This window comes from Falco biarmicus, chromosome 1, assembly GCF_023638135.1.
Source record: "Falco biarmicus isolate bFalBia1 chromosome 1, bFalBia1.pri, whole genome shotgun sequence".
Taxonomy (NCBI): domain Eukaryota; kingdom Metazoa; phylum Chordata; class Aves; order Falconiformes; family Falconidae; genus Falco; species Falco biarmicus.
In genome coordinates, this window is record NC_079288.1 from 63,308,940 (window position 1) to 63,326,567 (window position 17,628).

The window sequence follows — 17,628 nt, forward strand, 5'->3', positions numbered from 1 at the left end:
GTTCCAGAGGAACAGAGGTGGTGTAATGATACATTGTGGCAAAAAAAAGTACATTGCAATTACATTGTGATGCTCCCACCACAGTCATTACATACTGGGATTATCTTCCTTGTCTCTCTCAATTGCATCAATTAGAGCTGTACATTCAATTTTGGGGGGTAATTTTCTGTTTTGCACGATGAAATGCTGCTTTTACCTTCCTTATGCTACACAGTTTTTTGCATCTTTCTTGGACTGTTTTGAAGATGCCCTGAGCAACTTCCTGTTAATTTGCTTACCTGTTGGCACTGCCTCCTTTTATTAATTACAGTCATTATCATTAATATTGTCCAGACTTCGACCATGTTACAACCATAACCATTTGCCTCCTTCCACTGTACAATGAGCAAGCCTTTGATATTTGATGCAGCTGAAAGATCACGTATGATTCATCTGTGATTTCTCTCTAATGGACGTCATGGCCATGTCTACTCTTCCACTTTGTGGAGTTTTCTTCAGCCACATCCCAGCATCCCTAGAATAAAAGTAGAACCATTTTTCTGAAAGCAATGTTTGAATACATGCTGTGAATTTATCAACTTTTCTGCGCCAAACTTCTTGAGGTAAAACTGATCCCGCACATGCAGGATAAACATTCCCTGTTGACATGGTAAGTCAGTAAATCTACTGAATTACCCTGGGTTATGGACTATATAGTCATTGTGTTCTTTAGCACTGGAGGTGGAGATCTGGAGTAGAAATTTGTCACCATATCATTAGCCTTCACAAGTTCACCATCAGTCTGTGAAATACTCCTTTTCACACCCAACAACCAAATGAAAAAATGCCCCCCCAAAATCTACCTAGACAATTATCTGGAGGACAAAGGCTGTGAAGCTGTGCGTTCTTCTGTAGCATGCAGGCAAAGAGGTTTCCACGTTCATAAATCAAAATGGTGGTATTTGTAGCATGTGCTTGGCTGTTTTAGCCATCATTATAACAAAGACCATCTAATCACTACTAAAGAGCAAAAATTGTCAGTTCAGCTGCAGAATCTCTTTCTATCTCACAGATCAAAATGATTTGCTTTTCAATCACTCCTTTGTGCTAAGGACTTGAGGTTTGCTGAGGAAGCTGTTTTGGGGTGGGGGATGCTGCAGAGCACATGCTGGGATGCTGACCTGCAGCTCTGCTTTTGGTTACATGGGAACAGACTTCGGAGGTGGCACAGCTCCTCCTGATTTGGGTTGCTGTGACTTGGCAGCACCCGGCAGCTGCATGCAGGATCTGGCTTTGCCTGCTGCTGAAACGAAGCCACCCATCTGAAGAAACATGGCATCTATTAATGGGAGCTTGAGTCCGGTGCAGGTATGAAAATACAGGGCAGACACACCTTGTGCTTAATCCAGTCAGCCACTGGATCCAAAAGAAAATGGGACACCTTGTCCTGCGACAGGCAGCCTTTTAATGCAGCCATTTGCAGAGCTTTGTCTGCCCTTGCTACATTTTCTGTTTCTGCTCTGATGAACTTCTACCTGTTCAAGTATGCTGAAGAGAGAAAAATACATAGCAAACTGGCTTTGTTATATATAGCGCTGATTTCCCTGTGGGAAATCTGCTGTCTGCAGATCATTACTTTAAGTTCATGTTATATACCTAAACTGTAACTTGTACCTGCAAACCTTACTGAAAATGCACTGCCTTCTCTCTAAAATATGGTTCTATTTTATTCATTCATTAACATTCACAACAACTTTTAAAGTTAGAAGATGAAAGGAAAAATGAAAGATCCTTCATCTCAACACTTTGGTTTTTTCATTGTGATATTCAGATTTAGTCAACAATAAAAGAGTACAAGTGTGAACGTGTGAAAGAACAACTTTGTGAAGCTGCCTGACAGGATTTGGAAAGGAAGACCTTCTTTTTGTCTCTCTCTGCTCCCTGATTTAGCCTCAGCACTGATGTGACAAAGTCGCCCAAGTTACCTGATTTTTTTTGTAGGGTAGATCAAGAGAAGAGTATGTGCATTTTATTCTCCCCTAGGGTAAAACCAAAGACCTGCTGCAGTTAAAGACCAATTTGCCATTATCTTCAGTAAAGTCATAATATCAATGTTGGATACTCATGTTCCTGGATGTCAGTAAAGAGAAGACGGGGAGACCAGCCACCGGTCTGGTTCTTTCCCTGCATCATGGACCTGTCCAACCTGTAAAGCAGGTGAGCTGAGATACCTGCAGATGCTGGGTCAGGTTCTCGCAAGCCATCCATGTCCCATTTGCCAGCATCCTTTTTTTGCTCTCCTACATGGTATCCCAGGACAACTGGAATTTAGGTCTGATGTTTGAGATGCCTTGTAGCCTTACCATAGGCTTATAAGCAATCTGAGCAAACTGAAAATGAACCATGTAAAATGTTGCTCTTAGCAGATATTATTTACAGTCAGTCTGACAAGATGAATCCAAAGTATAAATCAAACTTTGGAGCACAAATCTTGTTAGTTGCCATGTTAGTAAATCAGCTCACCTAAATAATCTTGAGCTTTTGACAATGATGCAGCCTTCTGGATTGAAAATTCAGCTCCTGCTTGTGCAGTGAACTTGATCTGCTGACATTTCAAAGGATTGAGATCCTATTTCTGATGGTTCAGTTTATACTGAACTATAAACTATTTTGAGCAGCACTGAACTGAATACAAACAGCTGATGTTCAGGTCTGCCTCCTCTGCCTAAGTAGTAGTAGGTTAGGGAAAGTGTGTAATTTGTAGACATTTTCCAACAGAAAATAACAAGAAAACACGGGAATGTGGGGAGAAAAATAATACAGCGCATCTAAAGAATGTTCCCGGGAACTGGTTTTTTTTTTTAACTTTTTCTGTTTAGAAGGAAAATCTGACGTTTCAATCCATACCTCCAAGTTTACTCCCAGAATAAAAAGCCTGTGTTAGAGAGATGTGATTTCTGCTCTTCACTGAAGGTCTGGTATTGTTTGGCAATAAATTTTATTCCATACAGCTTCAATTACTAGTCCGCTCAGATCTGACAGCCCTTAATTATTCAAGACGTGATCTACTAAAATCTACATCTGGAAACGATGTCACTTTTTGCTTTTGGCATTGGAAAATCTGACTTAATGTTAAACACACACTCTTAAATGCAAAGCTTTGAGAGAAATTAGTACAGATGAACACTCCTTCTACAGATTAAATTTGAAAATAAATTGTACATGTCTTTTATTCAATAGTTACAATGTTTTACCACATTTCAGTGTGCTGTATTATCTCTATATATCTACTGGTTGATTTTACTTCTCCCACAGATCTGATGCTTGATCTTATGTGATCCCTGCAGCACAGCCATAGCGGAGCAGTACTCTACAGGATTCAGAGCCTGGCGGTTTTGTCGCTGCTGGATGGGCAGACCAGAGTTTCTGACAGATGTGCATGAATGTTTTTGCATCTCTTCCAAAGCTTGTCAAGAAGCTTACTCTTCAAGTGGTCTCGGGGAAAGGCAAGCAAGGGTTTTCTGTTACTGTTCTTTTTGCATATAGCCAGGGATGTTGCAAAACTAGTACCCTTTTGGTTCAGTGGATAAAGATTTGACTTTGAGAAGTCTAAGCTGCTAGCTGAGCCAATAATTAATAGATTTGAGGGCTAATAGTACAATTTCTAAAAATATTTTTTTTTAAAAGTTATTTTTCAAACAAACTCTGAGGAAAGCCAGATACCACCCTCAGCTCAGTAGTGTTCATAGCACATGGAATAAATTCTTCTAAGCCATTTGCATTCTGGGCATTTTTTTATTAAAATGACAGACAGCTGGAATGCGTTCCTGGCATATTCACCAATGGCATGGTTGGCAGAACTGGCAACTGCAGAAGATGCATTCAGACTAAGTTTATTTTTTTCTCCATACTTAAACTGGTAAACAAGTCTAATAAGTTTAGAAAATATCTTTCTCCCTCAGCTTAATTAGACTGGCATTTTATAACAGCTTGCTAGAGTAAATCATCCATTGCTTTTATTAGTATCCATATATATGGAACAAGGCGACTTCTCTTTTAAAACTGCATAGTTATGGACACACTAGGGTGTGCTTGGAGACCACATGACCACCTGCCATCCTGCATATCCCATCTACTGGTATGGAGAGGTTCAAATCTAACTGGCCAGTAGTATCTGGCAGTGCAGCAGTATCAGTACTGCTGGCGCGGAAGTGCAGAACAGCTATATCATATAAATGAAAACAACAAAAGCCTGGTATAGGGTGCTTTGTCCAGCCTGTTGAAACCCAGTGGGCTTTACTGCTGAAGTCTTTGTGACCGTGGCTGGAAAAGTCTTGTAGAAGAGAGAAAGGATGAGGCTCTGTGTATGATGTAGTTACGATAGATAGCTTTTGTCTTGCTCACCAAATTCTTACTGAAACTCCTAAAAGGCTTTAACTATTTAAATAGAAGCACCAGTATTTAGAACCCAGAAGCTGTTTTTCTCAGAGAGCTACATATAGCAACATGGTGTTCCTGAAGGTAAACTTAGACAGTTTCTTCCAACATTATGGAGGGGATGAAGGATTTGTTGGGAGTGGTAGGAACATTAGTCTTGAAAAAGTGAACATTCACAGTGTCTTTCTAGCTCCACAACAGATCTGTTATGAAATAATGACTCTTTCAACTCCAGCACTCCTCAAAGTTTCGCAGGGAGAGCTCCTCAATCTGCCCTAATTCCTGGGTAGCAATGCTGATGTGGTGGGATGCAGCTCTACAGCACCCTGGTTCTGACCACTGTGGGGTCCATCAGAACAGGCGTTACATCAGATGGTTGATACCTCCTTGCAGTGCTGCAGAGGTTTTGGATGGTGCTGATTCTTACAGAGCAACCAGAGGAAGGCACTATAATTCAGAAGGGGCTCCAGGGCTATACAAATTGCGCTGGCTTGTCTCTGCCTCTCTGGCAATCCCCAAAAGCTGGAAAGTAAAAACATAGCTTAAAAGTGACATCACCTCTGCCCACAGGTGAGCTCTGTGCTGTATTTCTTCCAAGTTGTTTTGCAGCAGGCAGAAAAGCTCATGTAGATGCTTTTTAACCTACTAAAATCCCAAGTAAAGCATTGCTTATTGCTCACTGGTCTGCTAAGTTGCTTTTTTGTCTTCTTTTGGTTTATACATCTGTTTTTCATATAGCACGTAAACCCACCAAGGTTAGAGCAGTCAAACAACAGGACAGAACTGAGCAACAAAGTTGCGTGCAGCAATTAGAACAAATATATTAGAAAGTGTCAGCTTTTACCCTTAGCAACCAAAAATAAGCAGAGAAGGTATGTTATTTGTAATGTTCAGGTTCTATTTTGCATGAATTGATACAGGCAGTTTTGTGAACAGCAAATGTAAAAAGGTCAGAAGCCAGCCCTAGAGAAAATGAGGTTCAACTAAAAGACAAGAATTCTTTTGAAAAAAATTTTAAAGTTTGGGTCTTCAGGTTTTCCTTCAGGGATTTTCAAATTTGTCCTCATAGATGTATTTTAAGAAAAAGCTATGGTCTTTATATTAAACCATGTGTTTCCAGAAACTGAATTTTAAAATAAAATCTCATGCAAGTGCAAAAACCTAGCAACAATGTGTCAGAGGCAATATCTGATCTTGGATCCAATGTGCAAAACACATTCTTCTTGTAGCACTCAAGCACAAGTCTGAGGGTATTCACGATCCCCAGTAAAGAGGACCAGGGCTCTGTCACATTTCATAGGCAGTTATTACACTTCAGTGATGCATCAAAAGTAAAAGTATCTAAGTGTCACCAACAAACAGTGATGGTGTTATCTTTCAGCTATTGTTTCATGTACTAGTTTACAAAGAGCATGCTTTCAAGTAAGATTTGGCACTTCCACAGCCTTTCTTGCTCCCTTCTGAATCTTGGTGAAATGCTGACATTGAATCAGTGACATGGCTATTGTTTCCATTAGCAACTATTTTGATGTCATTATCACAGATTTGTGACATCATTGCAGCCTCCAGCCGAAAGCAGGGTCGGGCCATGAGGACATTTACTAAAGGCCAGGTTTCTGAAGTAACAGCAGAAAAGCAGAAAAAAAAAAAAAAAAAGCGAGCTTCATTTGGACCTAGAACAACTGTTCTTTTGAGATTTGTTGTTGTGGGATTTATCATTTTTTAAAGAACAAAAATAAAGAGTTAAATCTGCATTTCATTATTCAACACTCTCATCCAGTTTCCCAGCCAGCAGATAGCAAAATCAGCTAATTATTTCACTGGAAAACAGCTGTTAACCTTTTGTAAAGGGCTGTATTTTCATGGTTCCTCCCTCATTATCATCCTAAATAGGGGGTGTCAGGTTATTTTCTCTCTAGTCCCTAGCTAGCATCAATGAAAACATTGAAAATGTCTGCAAATGGTTTGCTTCTAATTCCGTCTGAGATCCTTTTCTGTCAAGTCCTAGAGCTATGTGAAGTTTTGACTGGTCTAATTCCTTTTTGATTCTTCTAGTACCTTCCTCACTTATTAGTTATTTTTCTCCTTCCCTGTCTGCGTGCAGAAAAATTATTCCTGTTTCCTCCAGTCTCCCTGGTGAGCACAGATGCAAGGAAGGCATTGAGATTCCTGGTTCTGTATGCTTGCCCTGTCTTTCAAAGCCTACAGTGTTCCCTCAGCAAGATTATTACTTTATATGACGGCAAAAGCTTTTATTTGTCTTCACAGCTTGTGCAGTCCTCGTTTCATTTCCACTAGCGCTTTTCTAAGGCTGTACCCTGTGTTCCCTGATCAACACAAGGTTAGTGTTTCATCTACAAGGTAATTGTCTTCATAGATGCTTCTTTTCTTTATCATTCTCTGCATCTCCCTGATCACCCATGTTTATTGTTTACTACTTCTAGTAAAAGTTTATTCCTTAACATGTTTTTGTTTCATTGGGCTCTTGGAAATCTGCTTCTCAGGGCTCGGCTCTCCTTTCCCCTGCCTTACTCCTCTTTAGCAGCTGATTCTTAGCGGTACAAACTTTTCTGCTTTTCTGCCAGATTTTAATGGCTGAATTGGACACCAGCTTTTCATTTTGGGTGTTCTCCCGCTCTTTGTTTCTGGCAACCACATGTTAGCATGTGAAATCCTCATGAAGTTGAATAAGTGTTTGGTTCCACTGGTGCCTGATCTGTAAAATATGAGCCTGATTCCCTCTTGCTTGTAGCTGTGTATCCATATTAAATTAAGTGGTTTCTGCAGACAAAAATGAACAAAATATGGTTGTGATTAAATAGAGAGAGCAGAGCGCTGTTTCCCGTCCTCCTGCCAGGTCTTCCCTCCCAGCCAAGAACACTTCATGCTTAGAAGTGCCAGAGGCATCACAGAGTCCAGAGATCATTCTGGGGCTAATCACCACTGCGGGTGGACAGGACTCCCCCTGTGTGGGTTGATACAGTTCAGCTTGAACTGTATGAGATGATTGACAGGGTACCCTGGCTGTTGCACCCGTGCACTGATGAGGAGTGATGGCTTGGCTGGGACTTTGTAAGTGCCAGGATTTGTTCTAGGTGGGCGGTTGGGGGTCACGGGCTGGATCCTCAGCTGGCCCGGGCAGGTATCATCTGTTGTTTTCACATTCCCCGGCAGGTGCTCGTTCGTACTCACTCACCACTGTAGCAAGGACCACAGAAGGCTTTGCACAGGCTAGTGTAGTATGAAGATACACTAAATCCTCTCAGAGTTTAAAGAGAGATGATCCTGGAGAAGGACAGAACAAAATGGTAGTTTCAATTTTTCATTGCTCATTTGTATAACAGTTTAGAGTTTAATAGCCAGGCCCCAGGAGCAGATGTCCACAATGCTGAGATGAGAACCAGAGACGAGGTTCTTTGTATGTCTCAGTACATACAGAGTTTCAACAGAGAATGTAGATGAAGAGTGGTTATACCATCTAATACCAAGTAGCGGAGGGAAGGTACTGACAGGAAAACACTTTTTTAATCGGGTGCATCTGTGAAACTAGAAAGAAGGACTGGAAAGCTACACTGTGCTTAGCATAAGATGCTAGAGTCAGTCTTTTCCTTCAAAAGTTGGACATAGATCATAATTTCTGTAATAGTGTAGAGTTTAGAGCTGTCAATAATGGTATGCAGCAGGGGGTGGAGAAGGAGGGCTGGCCCTGTGGTAAGTTCCCTAATCACTTGACAAGAGGCTATTTGAGCTGGAGTAGATGAGCTGCTGAAAATTACCATCTAGCAGAAGGGAATTCAAGTCTCAGGGACTGGCAATAGCAGGAGAGGGACCAGACAGGGTTGCACTGCAGACAGAGTGCTCAGGTGGCAAAGGTGCAAGTCTGCCTTCATGGATTTATTTCTAAGTTTTATATGAAAGAGTTACTGGAACAAACCCATGGCACTGTTTTCCAATAGCTAATTCTTAACAGCAAAGTTGTAAAGTGGTTTTTTAAATTATTTTTTATTTATTTATTTCTGCTTCCAGTTTTATGCCTTTCTTCCTACACTGTTTAGGGAGCATAGGTACAGCTGCCTGGGATCTCAAATTCTTCCTGGAGTGGATAGTGAAAACCATCAAAAACCAAGATCACCACCTGTGCATCTACTGGTTTCATGCTTCATATCCACACTTCAAGCTACTGTACAAGGACGGTGAAAGGGGATTGAATACTCATGACCGGTTTTGAGGTTAAAGAACTCTTCATTGTGGATTTCCCTTTTCTTTTTTTTTTGGCCATTAAAGTAAGGCAATTCTCCCTATGTCTTCTTTTTGGCTGGTAAAACAAACAAACAAAGAATCAGCCACAATAAATCGTAACCAAGAGACCCTCTGATCTCAAATCCTCTCTTTAGTGGTTTGTTAATTGTAAGTGAAATATCATTAGTGGCTCACTGCTAAGTCTAAGCCTCTTGGCTCTGGAGTGATAGGGGAACTTTTGCTGTGTGGAGAGCTTGTTCTGTCTCCAGGTGGGGAGCAAAACATCCCATTACAAAGAAATCTCTGAAGGAGCAAGCCGTAGTGGGCCCGCAGAGACTGTGGTTGGCCATACAGCAAATGTCCACATCAAACTGGCTCCTTGTGTGATGGTTCATTGGCAGCTCTGCCAAGCACCCACTTTCGCTGGAAACAGTGTTTAAAAATGTTTACTCCAATCTGTAGCTGTAGGCATAAGCAAGCCATACACTTACTCTGTGTGAATAATCTGACCTAGCAAGTGGAATGTTTTTTCAATTAGCTGGCCTCGAAGTTTAGCTTCTGGGCAGTTAATTTTTGATTTGCTCTGAATCCACAGACAAATTGATCTGTGAACAGCCATTGCTTTCACAGAGGGATTTGATTTGAAGAATTATGGGATAGATTCATCATACTGATGACAGATAGATTTTCATACTTTGGACTTTATTAATAGCATGTTCTTTGCTTGTTAACATTCAAAGGAGATCAATCACAAGGTGTTCTGCTGCTATTGAGTTTCTCTACAAAATAAGTCACCATATGTGGAGACAGGAGTACAGGTCAGCATGTACTGGCCTCAGAGAAATACAATACCTTGACTAGTGGGGAATAATTGGAAGTGGGTCTGAATTTCAGTCGTTACAAGAACATCACTGATCTCTTGAAAAACCCTACATGGACTGAAATGCATTATTCTAAATGCATTTTTGTTCACAATGTCCTGATTATCCCCCACCCCCAATTAAGGGAAGAAACATGAAATTTGTGCAAAGCTGTGCAGGGCATATACATTTATCAAGTACTCCTGGTGACCAGTCCTGTGTTCAGGTTACTAACCCCTGGTGCTTTTCTCCAATTATAGATTTACCCAAGTGAAGTCCTCAGTCTTAAAAGCCTAGTATCCTACTTATTCTCTGGAAAAATCAGCTGCCGCTTCTTCAAGCATGCATCATTTAACTTCTTGAACCTGTGCCACAGTAATCAGTACTATATGGGGAAATCATATTACCTTCAAGTAACCCTTTTATACAGCCCGTGCTGTGCATTTTTTTTTCAACATTTTTGGCATTTGATACTGTGGGTTTGTAAGTTTCATTCTCTATCAAATTAGCTGGCTGAGTGAAGCGCATGGAGCTCTGTTCAGCTACAGACAAGCAATGAACACTTAAGTTCTGCATGGTTGTTGTGTAGGATCGCTGAAATAACTACCTAGTATTTATGAATTTTGCTTGCTTTGGGTGAAACTCCCTATTATGAGATGCCAAAGCTTTACTTCACTGACACAGCCAACCCTGTTCTTAGGAGCTTGCAGACAGGTGAAATGGTTAGCTTGCTTTTTTTCAGCCACTTCAGAACATGGAGCCATCTTATTAGCTTCAACCCCCAGCCAGTTCATAATGCCTTAATGAATGTAGGAGCCTGATGAATGCATTGTCCTGGCTTTAATGTTAGTGAGTGTCTTAGCATCAGATATGCTTCAGATTATCACATCCCTCATTTGGGAAAGCTGAAGTATTTAGCTGTCCAAAGGACATTTAAAATTAATTACATATATATATTTATTTTGTGGATCATGGCTAAAAATAAGATGTGTCAAAGTCTAGGCTAGCTCCTCTGTGCAGTGTGCACTTGACTGTGCCATTGGTTTCCCTTTTGGCCTTTTTGAGAAATAAAGCCAGAATTTCTTCACATCAGACCATTTGGTCCTACTGAAGCTGATGTTTTTTCCTTGCCCATTGATTGCCGTTGAACCAACAGTTTTCTCTCGCATTACTTGGGAATGGCATGCATAATTTTGAGGGCAAAGCTGAAACCAAAGAATAGCCTGGCACACACAGAAAGTGGAAATTCATAACAGGTATTTTGTGCTCAACCAGAAGCAAATGAACAGCTATTTATTCCTTAGGAGTTTGTCTGTATCTCAAAATATTGAGTATTATATACTTTACAGGGAGGCTAGATCTACCTGAGCAAGTGCTGTGAAAAAAATGCTAGAACATTTTCTTCCAAAGACATTAGCCTGTCAATTTGAAAACATTATTTACAGAAAATAAAAGTACATTGGACTCCATCTGAGAGTCACCTTTGCTGGAAGCAGGAAAATACTTGAGCTTCTTGAGCAAGGACCCTGAAATTCTGGCTTGATGGGATTTAGTTGTGGAGACACATATGCAAATGAGCACATGACTTTGTGAGCCTGACCAGCTATCAGCTGACTGCCGAGGCAAATAGAAATTGGAAATACTATTATGTTTAGACATACTACATTTTGGCAGGTTTCTTTCCTGTGTTGGAAAACACAAGTCAGCTTTTTCCAATGGTAAACTCCTGATCATTTTAGAAAGGCTGTGAAACAATGTGTAGAACATAAAATACAGGTAATTATTTTGTAAAGGGCTGATTAAAAACAACAGGGAAGTGTTTTCTAAACCCTCCAATGCAAATGCAACTCTGTTTTTTTTCCCAAAAATCAGACGTAAGGCTTCTATTTTCCTCAGCAGGATCAGACATAAAGCCATGCTGGCTGTTTTCAAAGTCTCAGCCTGGGAGTCTGTATTTCCTTTTCTCTACAGAAAAAAAAAAAACCAAAAAAACAAACCCAACATAAAGATGCAATAAGAAGCCAGTCACACTTAACACAGAAAACAGAAGTTTTCCATAGATGTATAGTAAAGAATGCACCTTCCAAGGCTCAGATTTTAAACTTAGAGTGCTGACAAAACTGCAGGCTCAGTAAACTTCCCTGAACTACTGTTTATCAGGTGGCATCCATAATTTTTCAGATTGCTTTCTCCTACATTTTTTTGGCGCTAAAGTATGTCTGCTATTCATTTTTCTCTTTAGAGGTGTACATATTTATAATTGTATGCAACTGGTTTAACATTTGACTTCAATAGAAGGCAATACGCATATTATTCTATTGGCAAAAAAAATTATCATAGCAGATTGCCTTTGACTAGAATTGTGTGCCCACAGCCTCAGACCTGCATAAAGCGGAAGTGAAAATGCAGATCAGAACCGTTCAATGTCAACCCTTCTCCAAAGCTCATACGAACCTTCCAATACATAGTTCTGTGGGTGTACTGCAGGACTTGGGATGTGCTGAACATGACACGTATCATACTTCATAAATTCACATCTGGCCAAATGATACCTTAGTTCAGCTGTAAGTGGAGAACGCTCTGTTAGATGAATATAGATCTTAATGAACTGCTTCTGCACATCACCACTTGGAAAAACTGTATGCTAAAGACTTGTTAAAAAAACCCCAACAGTTTCACAGGTGAGAACTTTAAAGGCGGTGTCTTTGCCCTGCAGTGGGGAAGGGCTGGGTTATTACCGGCAGTTGCTTGCTTGAGGATTAGCTACAATTACATGTAAACAAGCTGAGGATGGGATGACCCCTCTGCAGTTTCCCAGATTAGCCCTTGCCCTCTCTATTGATGCAGATCAGGAAAAGGGCACACAAGGCTGTAGCAGACATACCTTTTGCCCCCAGCCCCAAGATGCACAGATGAGGGGGAAAGTTTCATGTTACTCCCAACCCCTTCAACATCCCTGAGCCTTTGCTAAAACCTGCAAGAATGGATTGCATCAGCCACCTCTCTGTAAATAGCAATGCCTCTATCAGTTCAGCGTAGACTGCAAGCACAGTTGGGTAAGCAAATGTTTTACTCCTTTATCAAGTGTCTTCTGAGTTCAGATTACCTCAGGATATGATTCATTCAAAAACAGAGAAGGGAGGGAAAGCCAATAATAGAAATCCATCCCTCCTCCTCTGCTAAGGTATGATGACCTTTATGAACCTGATGTTTTACTGCCTTTATTATGGGGGAGAAAGCAGTCACTGGAAGTTTCTTTCATATCTTATTCTGAAAGACAAAATTCTTCTCAATGGAAGTGAAGATTAAGTATAAGCAATAATCTCCAGACATTACAGATCACAGGTCAGCTCTCTTCTCTCTCCCCAAACCACAAGACTGTCTTAAAGATCATGAAGATTGTCATTTTCTGTTCTTGAATAGATGTTGCATTCCTGTTTTCCCCCTCCGTTTCAAGGGATTAATTTTTCCAGAGCTATCTACTCAAGGCTTCTCAGTACAGCTCAGGAGCTGCCTTGCCTGTTCCTGATGTCAATGATCTATATCTAGAGGGAAAGCAAGGGCTGTAACTCCTACAAGGAAGAGAAGGAAGAAGAGTGAGGAAGAGGAAGGACACTGAAATGTTCCAGGTGACACTGTCAACAGCTCTTCTAGTGTTTTTGACATTGCCCACCTCTAGCAGTAGTTGGGTCACAGTACAGCCTGTGCCCAGGCACAGTAACCACAGCCAAGTACAAGTCTCTAAAGTCCAACAGTAGAGGCACTTTCAGATCAGAAGGCATCAGGTTTGCTCCTTGTTGCCTGGTGCCAAAACTAGAGCAACCTTTTCACACTGTACACGTGACAATGAGTATTAGCACGGAGGCAGAGTGCTGCTAGCCACCAGTGCAGTGGCAGGACCTGGGTGGAGGGGAAGGAGGAAACCACCATTGCATCTCATCTGGACTGCCTGCACACTGTGTCAGAGACCAGGGTGGAAATGGTGGCCTTCTGACCCTGCCAGCCACAAGGTGCTGTAGAAACGTAACTTAGCCCATAATGACTATGGAAAACCAATCACCTATAATATTTGACCTCAGAAAGGAGTGCACTGATAAGACCATATTGATCAATAGTAGAAAGCAGAAAGCTCCCAATGCTGCACCTAGCAAGCCACAACGCAGTGTTGCTGGTCTTTTCCGTGACATGGAAGAAAATGGCATTTTGAAGTCACTTTGCACTAATAAGTGGCAGGGTCAGTTTCGCAAATCTATCTATGCACTGACACCAAATTCAAAGTATTATCTGCTTTCATTTTTGGTCTGCCGTTCACAAGTTTTACATGCTTCCAGCTACTGCACAGCATATTGTTGGTTTGTGATGTCCACAGATTTCTGTGTCCTTCATCTTTAAGTGATATTCTGCCATCCATGTTTTCTCAGCAGAGCATTTGGTTTGTTTCTTCCTTCAGCAGAATAAAAGCGATTCATATGCTTATTAGGCTAACTGCTTTAGGTGATCAGTGCTTCTCGCTAAAGGAGGCACCAGAGACAATACCATTAAACAAGAGTTAAATACCATTAAACAAGAGCTCAGTTCCTGAGCTCCTTTAAATGCTCTAGGTGGCTGCTTTCATAGCCATCCAAGTGAATTTTAATTACAGTTTCTACCACTAGACTGACACATTCCTCCTTGAAACCTGAAGGAATCTTGGATTTGTTGATAAGAGCCACAATTATGATACAGGGTCTCATTGTTTTCTATGCTAAAAGTGAGAATTTGAGATTCAACTGAGTTGTCCAACTTCACGTATCCTCATCTTCTCATCTCTTGACTGCATGCCTTGATCTGAATACCCTGCCCCACAGTCTTCATGCGAACCCCTTTTACCTGGGTCAGAAGAAGCCACAGCAGCAATGGATTAACAGTGCCCTTATCTCATACTGTTGCAACTGACAGCAAAACCTCCCTGTGGCTTTGCCAAACTTCTGTAGACCTGAGAAGAAAACACAGGCACATGCGGGAATATGTTAGGTATAATACTAAGTGTCTGAACTGTAGATTATTCAAATAATTAACTCAACCAGCTACTTCATGATCTGCCTTGAATGTTTAAATCTCTGGAGATGCATGCAGAATCAGATTTGAAATTACAGATATGCCTAATTACAATAATTGCAAGCAGAGTATTTTATTACAGGCTTTTGTGGACTGGTTTAAGTGATAAACTAGTTAATCAGCAGAAGGCGGCTTTGGTGAAGTTGTGTAAATGACAATAGACTGAAGAGTTTTATTGTTCAAAGCCTGTGGGCTTGCCATTGGGGTTTTCTGAGGGTACTGATGAGATTTACTCCATATAGTGTCAAAGGAAATTTAAAGCAAGATGGCAGAAAGCTATTCTCTATGAATTCATGTGTCCAAACTCACATTGGCTGCAGTGATATTCTGAATTTCTGATGCCTGATTTGTCTGAACACCTACAGAAAGCAACTTTTTGCTTAAAAAGCTCTTTTCCAAAAGAAGATGCATGGGAGAGTAGACCTGCAGTGTCCATGCAACTACTGAGACTCAAGAGACTTATGTGGTCAAGTAGAGAAGCTGTAGCAGGTTTGGGGATTAGCAGTTCAGAATCACTTACGATTGTGGTAAGATCTCTGAGGATCTTCTGTAGAGTGCCTTGCTGAAACCCCTTTCTGCAGTCTGGGTGTCCAGCTCCAACAGATACTCCTGGAAATCTGAATCATGTTTGGCAATGAAAGAGAAGAAAATACCACCATATGCCAGTAGATAAGTAGCACAACATGAATATCAATTCATTATAGAAAAAAAGTCTGCTAAGAATCTGAGAAGAAGATACATTTGCATCAGGCACATAAGAACTTTCCATCGCATTGCTTCCTATACAGGATCTTGATGATGCTCTCTTTAAACCATGAATTAGGACAGTTGGCTGAAAGACCAGGGAAGAGATACTAATAGTTTCAGAAGGACAAAGCACAAGACCTTTACATCATCTAGCATATCTCCCTTTTATCCATTTGCAGGTTTTTTAGTATGATTTAATAAGCTCAGTATATCAAAGTTCTCGAATTAATAATATAGAAATAAATATAACATGGAATGCAACAGAGACTGTAAGGGATTCACAGAATGGTTGGGTTTGGAAGGAACCTCTGGAGATCATCTTGTCCAACCCCCTGCTAAAGCAGGTTCACCTACAGCAGGTTGCATTCCATGCTCTTAACCTTGTGATCCTTTATATTTATAATGTGGATAATACATTGACTAATTATGTTACCACATGGATTGTCAACATCTGCAAAATTAACCAGTTTGAATCAGAATATTCTGCTTAATGTATTCTCCATTGCTTTTTATTTTTTTTTTAGAGTCTTAAAATGTATTTATTTACAGATTATTTTAATGTATTTCATTAAGTTCTCAAAAATAAAACCCATCTGACTTTTTCCTTTTTGGAATGAAGAAGAAAGGGTGTATTCTATATTCGGAACTACAACGATGGGTCAAATTGCATTCTCCTACATAGCAAAATAAATAGCATACAGAACTAGTCTGAAATGAGAGAAATAATCTAGAGCTTGAAGGTCAACTGCATGCCTGTGGGAGAGAAAAATGTACGCAAGAAGTATCGTTTAAGGCATTTCCATGTATGTATATTCTGGAAGATCTGGTTATGGATGCTATTCTCAAATATATTCCCAGAACAGGGAACAGTGATGAGTTGTGCCTCCCCAGATAATTCTAATTAATAACTCAATTGTGACTACAGAAGCAACTCCAATAGGTGGGCAGAGAGTGATAAATGTGAATTTATGAGAATGCAGCCACTGCAGCCAGCCATGAACTGTGTGTGATATGAGCTGGGAGGAAGCCAGGAGAGGAAAAAGACAGAGAGGAAATCAGTACAATGAATGTCTCCAGCCTGCGTGTGCTGGAGAATATTGCTGAGTAAAAAACATCTTCCCTACAAAAAAGCCGGTGGTGAATAAGCTTGGCTGCAGGGATTGATCAACCCTTTTTCCTTCGTCAAAAGAATTGCAGCATTTTAATCCTGCCTGCAAAGTCTTAAAATGGTTAATATTAACATTAGCATATTTGACTTTCATTGTGACTTGGTAGGTTTTGAAGCTCTATTATATCCTGGTTGCAACATGAAGACAGTGGAAATGAATGAAAAGAAAAGAACAGAGTGAAAAAGGGTGGTGGTGGTGGTGATATATAAAAAAGAAAGTGTAGGCTTAAGCCTACAGAAAAAAACACTTTCATTTAACCAAAAGACTAACAGGAAACAGTGGAGTATATTTGCAACATGTTGACAAGTCTCAAATAAGATCTTCTAGGGCTTCAGATTGTTGATTTTTCCCCCAATTTTGAATTATGAACTCCCAAATAAAAAGTGGAAAACTCTACTTTAGAAAACATTGAAATGCTTTGATGTTGCAGCCTGCAATCTTTTCCTCAAAACAATTTGTCAACTTCAGCCCAAAAATTCATGAAACCACATTTTTAGCTTACTGTCTTCTGAAAAGAATTTGCCCAGCTGTATTTTCAGACTTCAGTGATAAAGAATACATCCTTCAAGTCTCAATGCATGTTTGCTGAATTGATGTCTTAGCATTGCACTGGCAGCAAGTTTCAGACACCCCTACTCAGTGTTGTAAACCAGAAAACACTTCTCGTTATAAGTTTCTAGGGGTAAGATTTCTGGAAGAGGACCATACTGAATTAGACATGTAGTTTTAATCCATTTCTGTGTTGCAATACCTCTAGATTTTCCAGTGAAGATCTGGGTCACAACTGAAAACCAGCTTATATTTAATTGCTTTTTGCAAGGACTGCAAATAGATTCCCCAATGGCTGCAGTACAGAGGACCACTGAGCTAGGCAAGCTGAACAAAAAGTTTGTACTCCACTTTGACCAGCTGGCCTAAGACACAGTTATATTTAAGCACCTCATGTAGGAACTAATGAACTACTGGTCTTTTCCAATGTATAATATACATTGTATATTATTGTATATAATATTCCAATGTATAATATGTATGTGCTCTAGCACAAAGGGGGAGGATCAGTATTTGCTTTCCTAGCTTTACCATACACAGCGATTGTGATC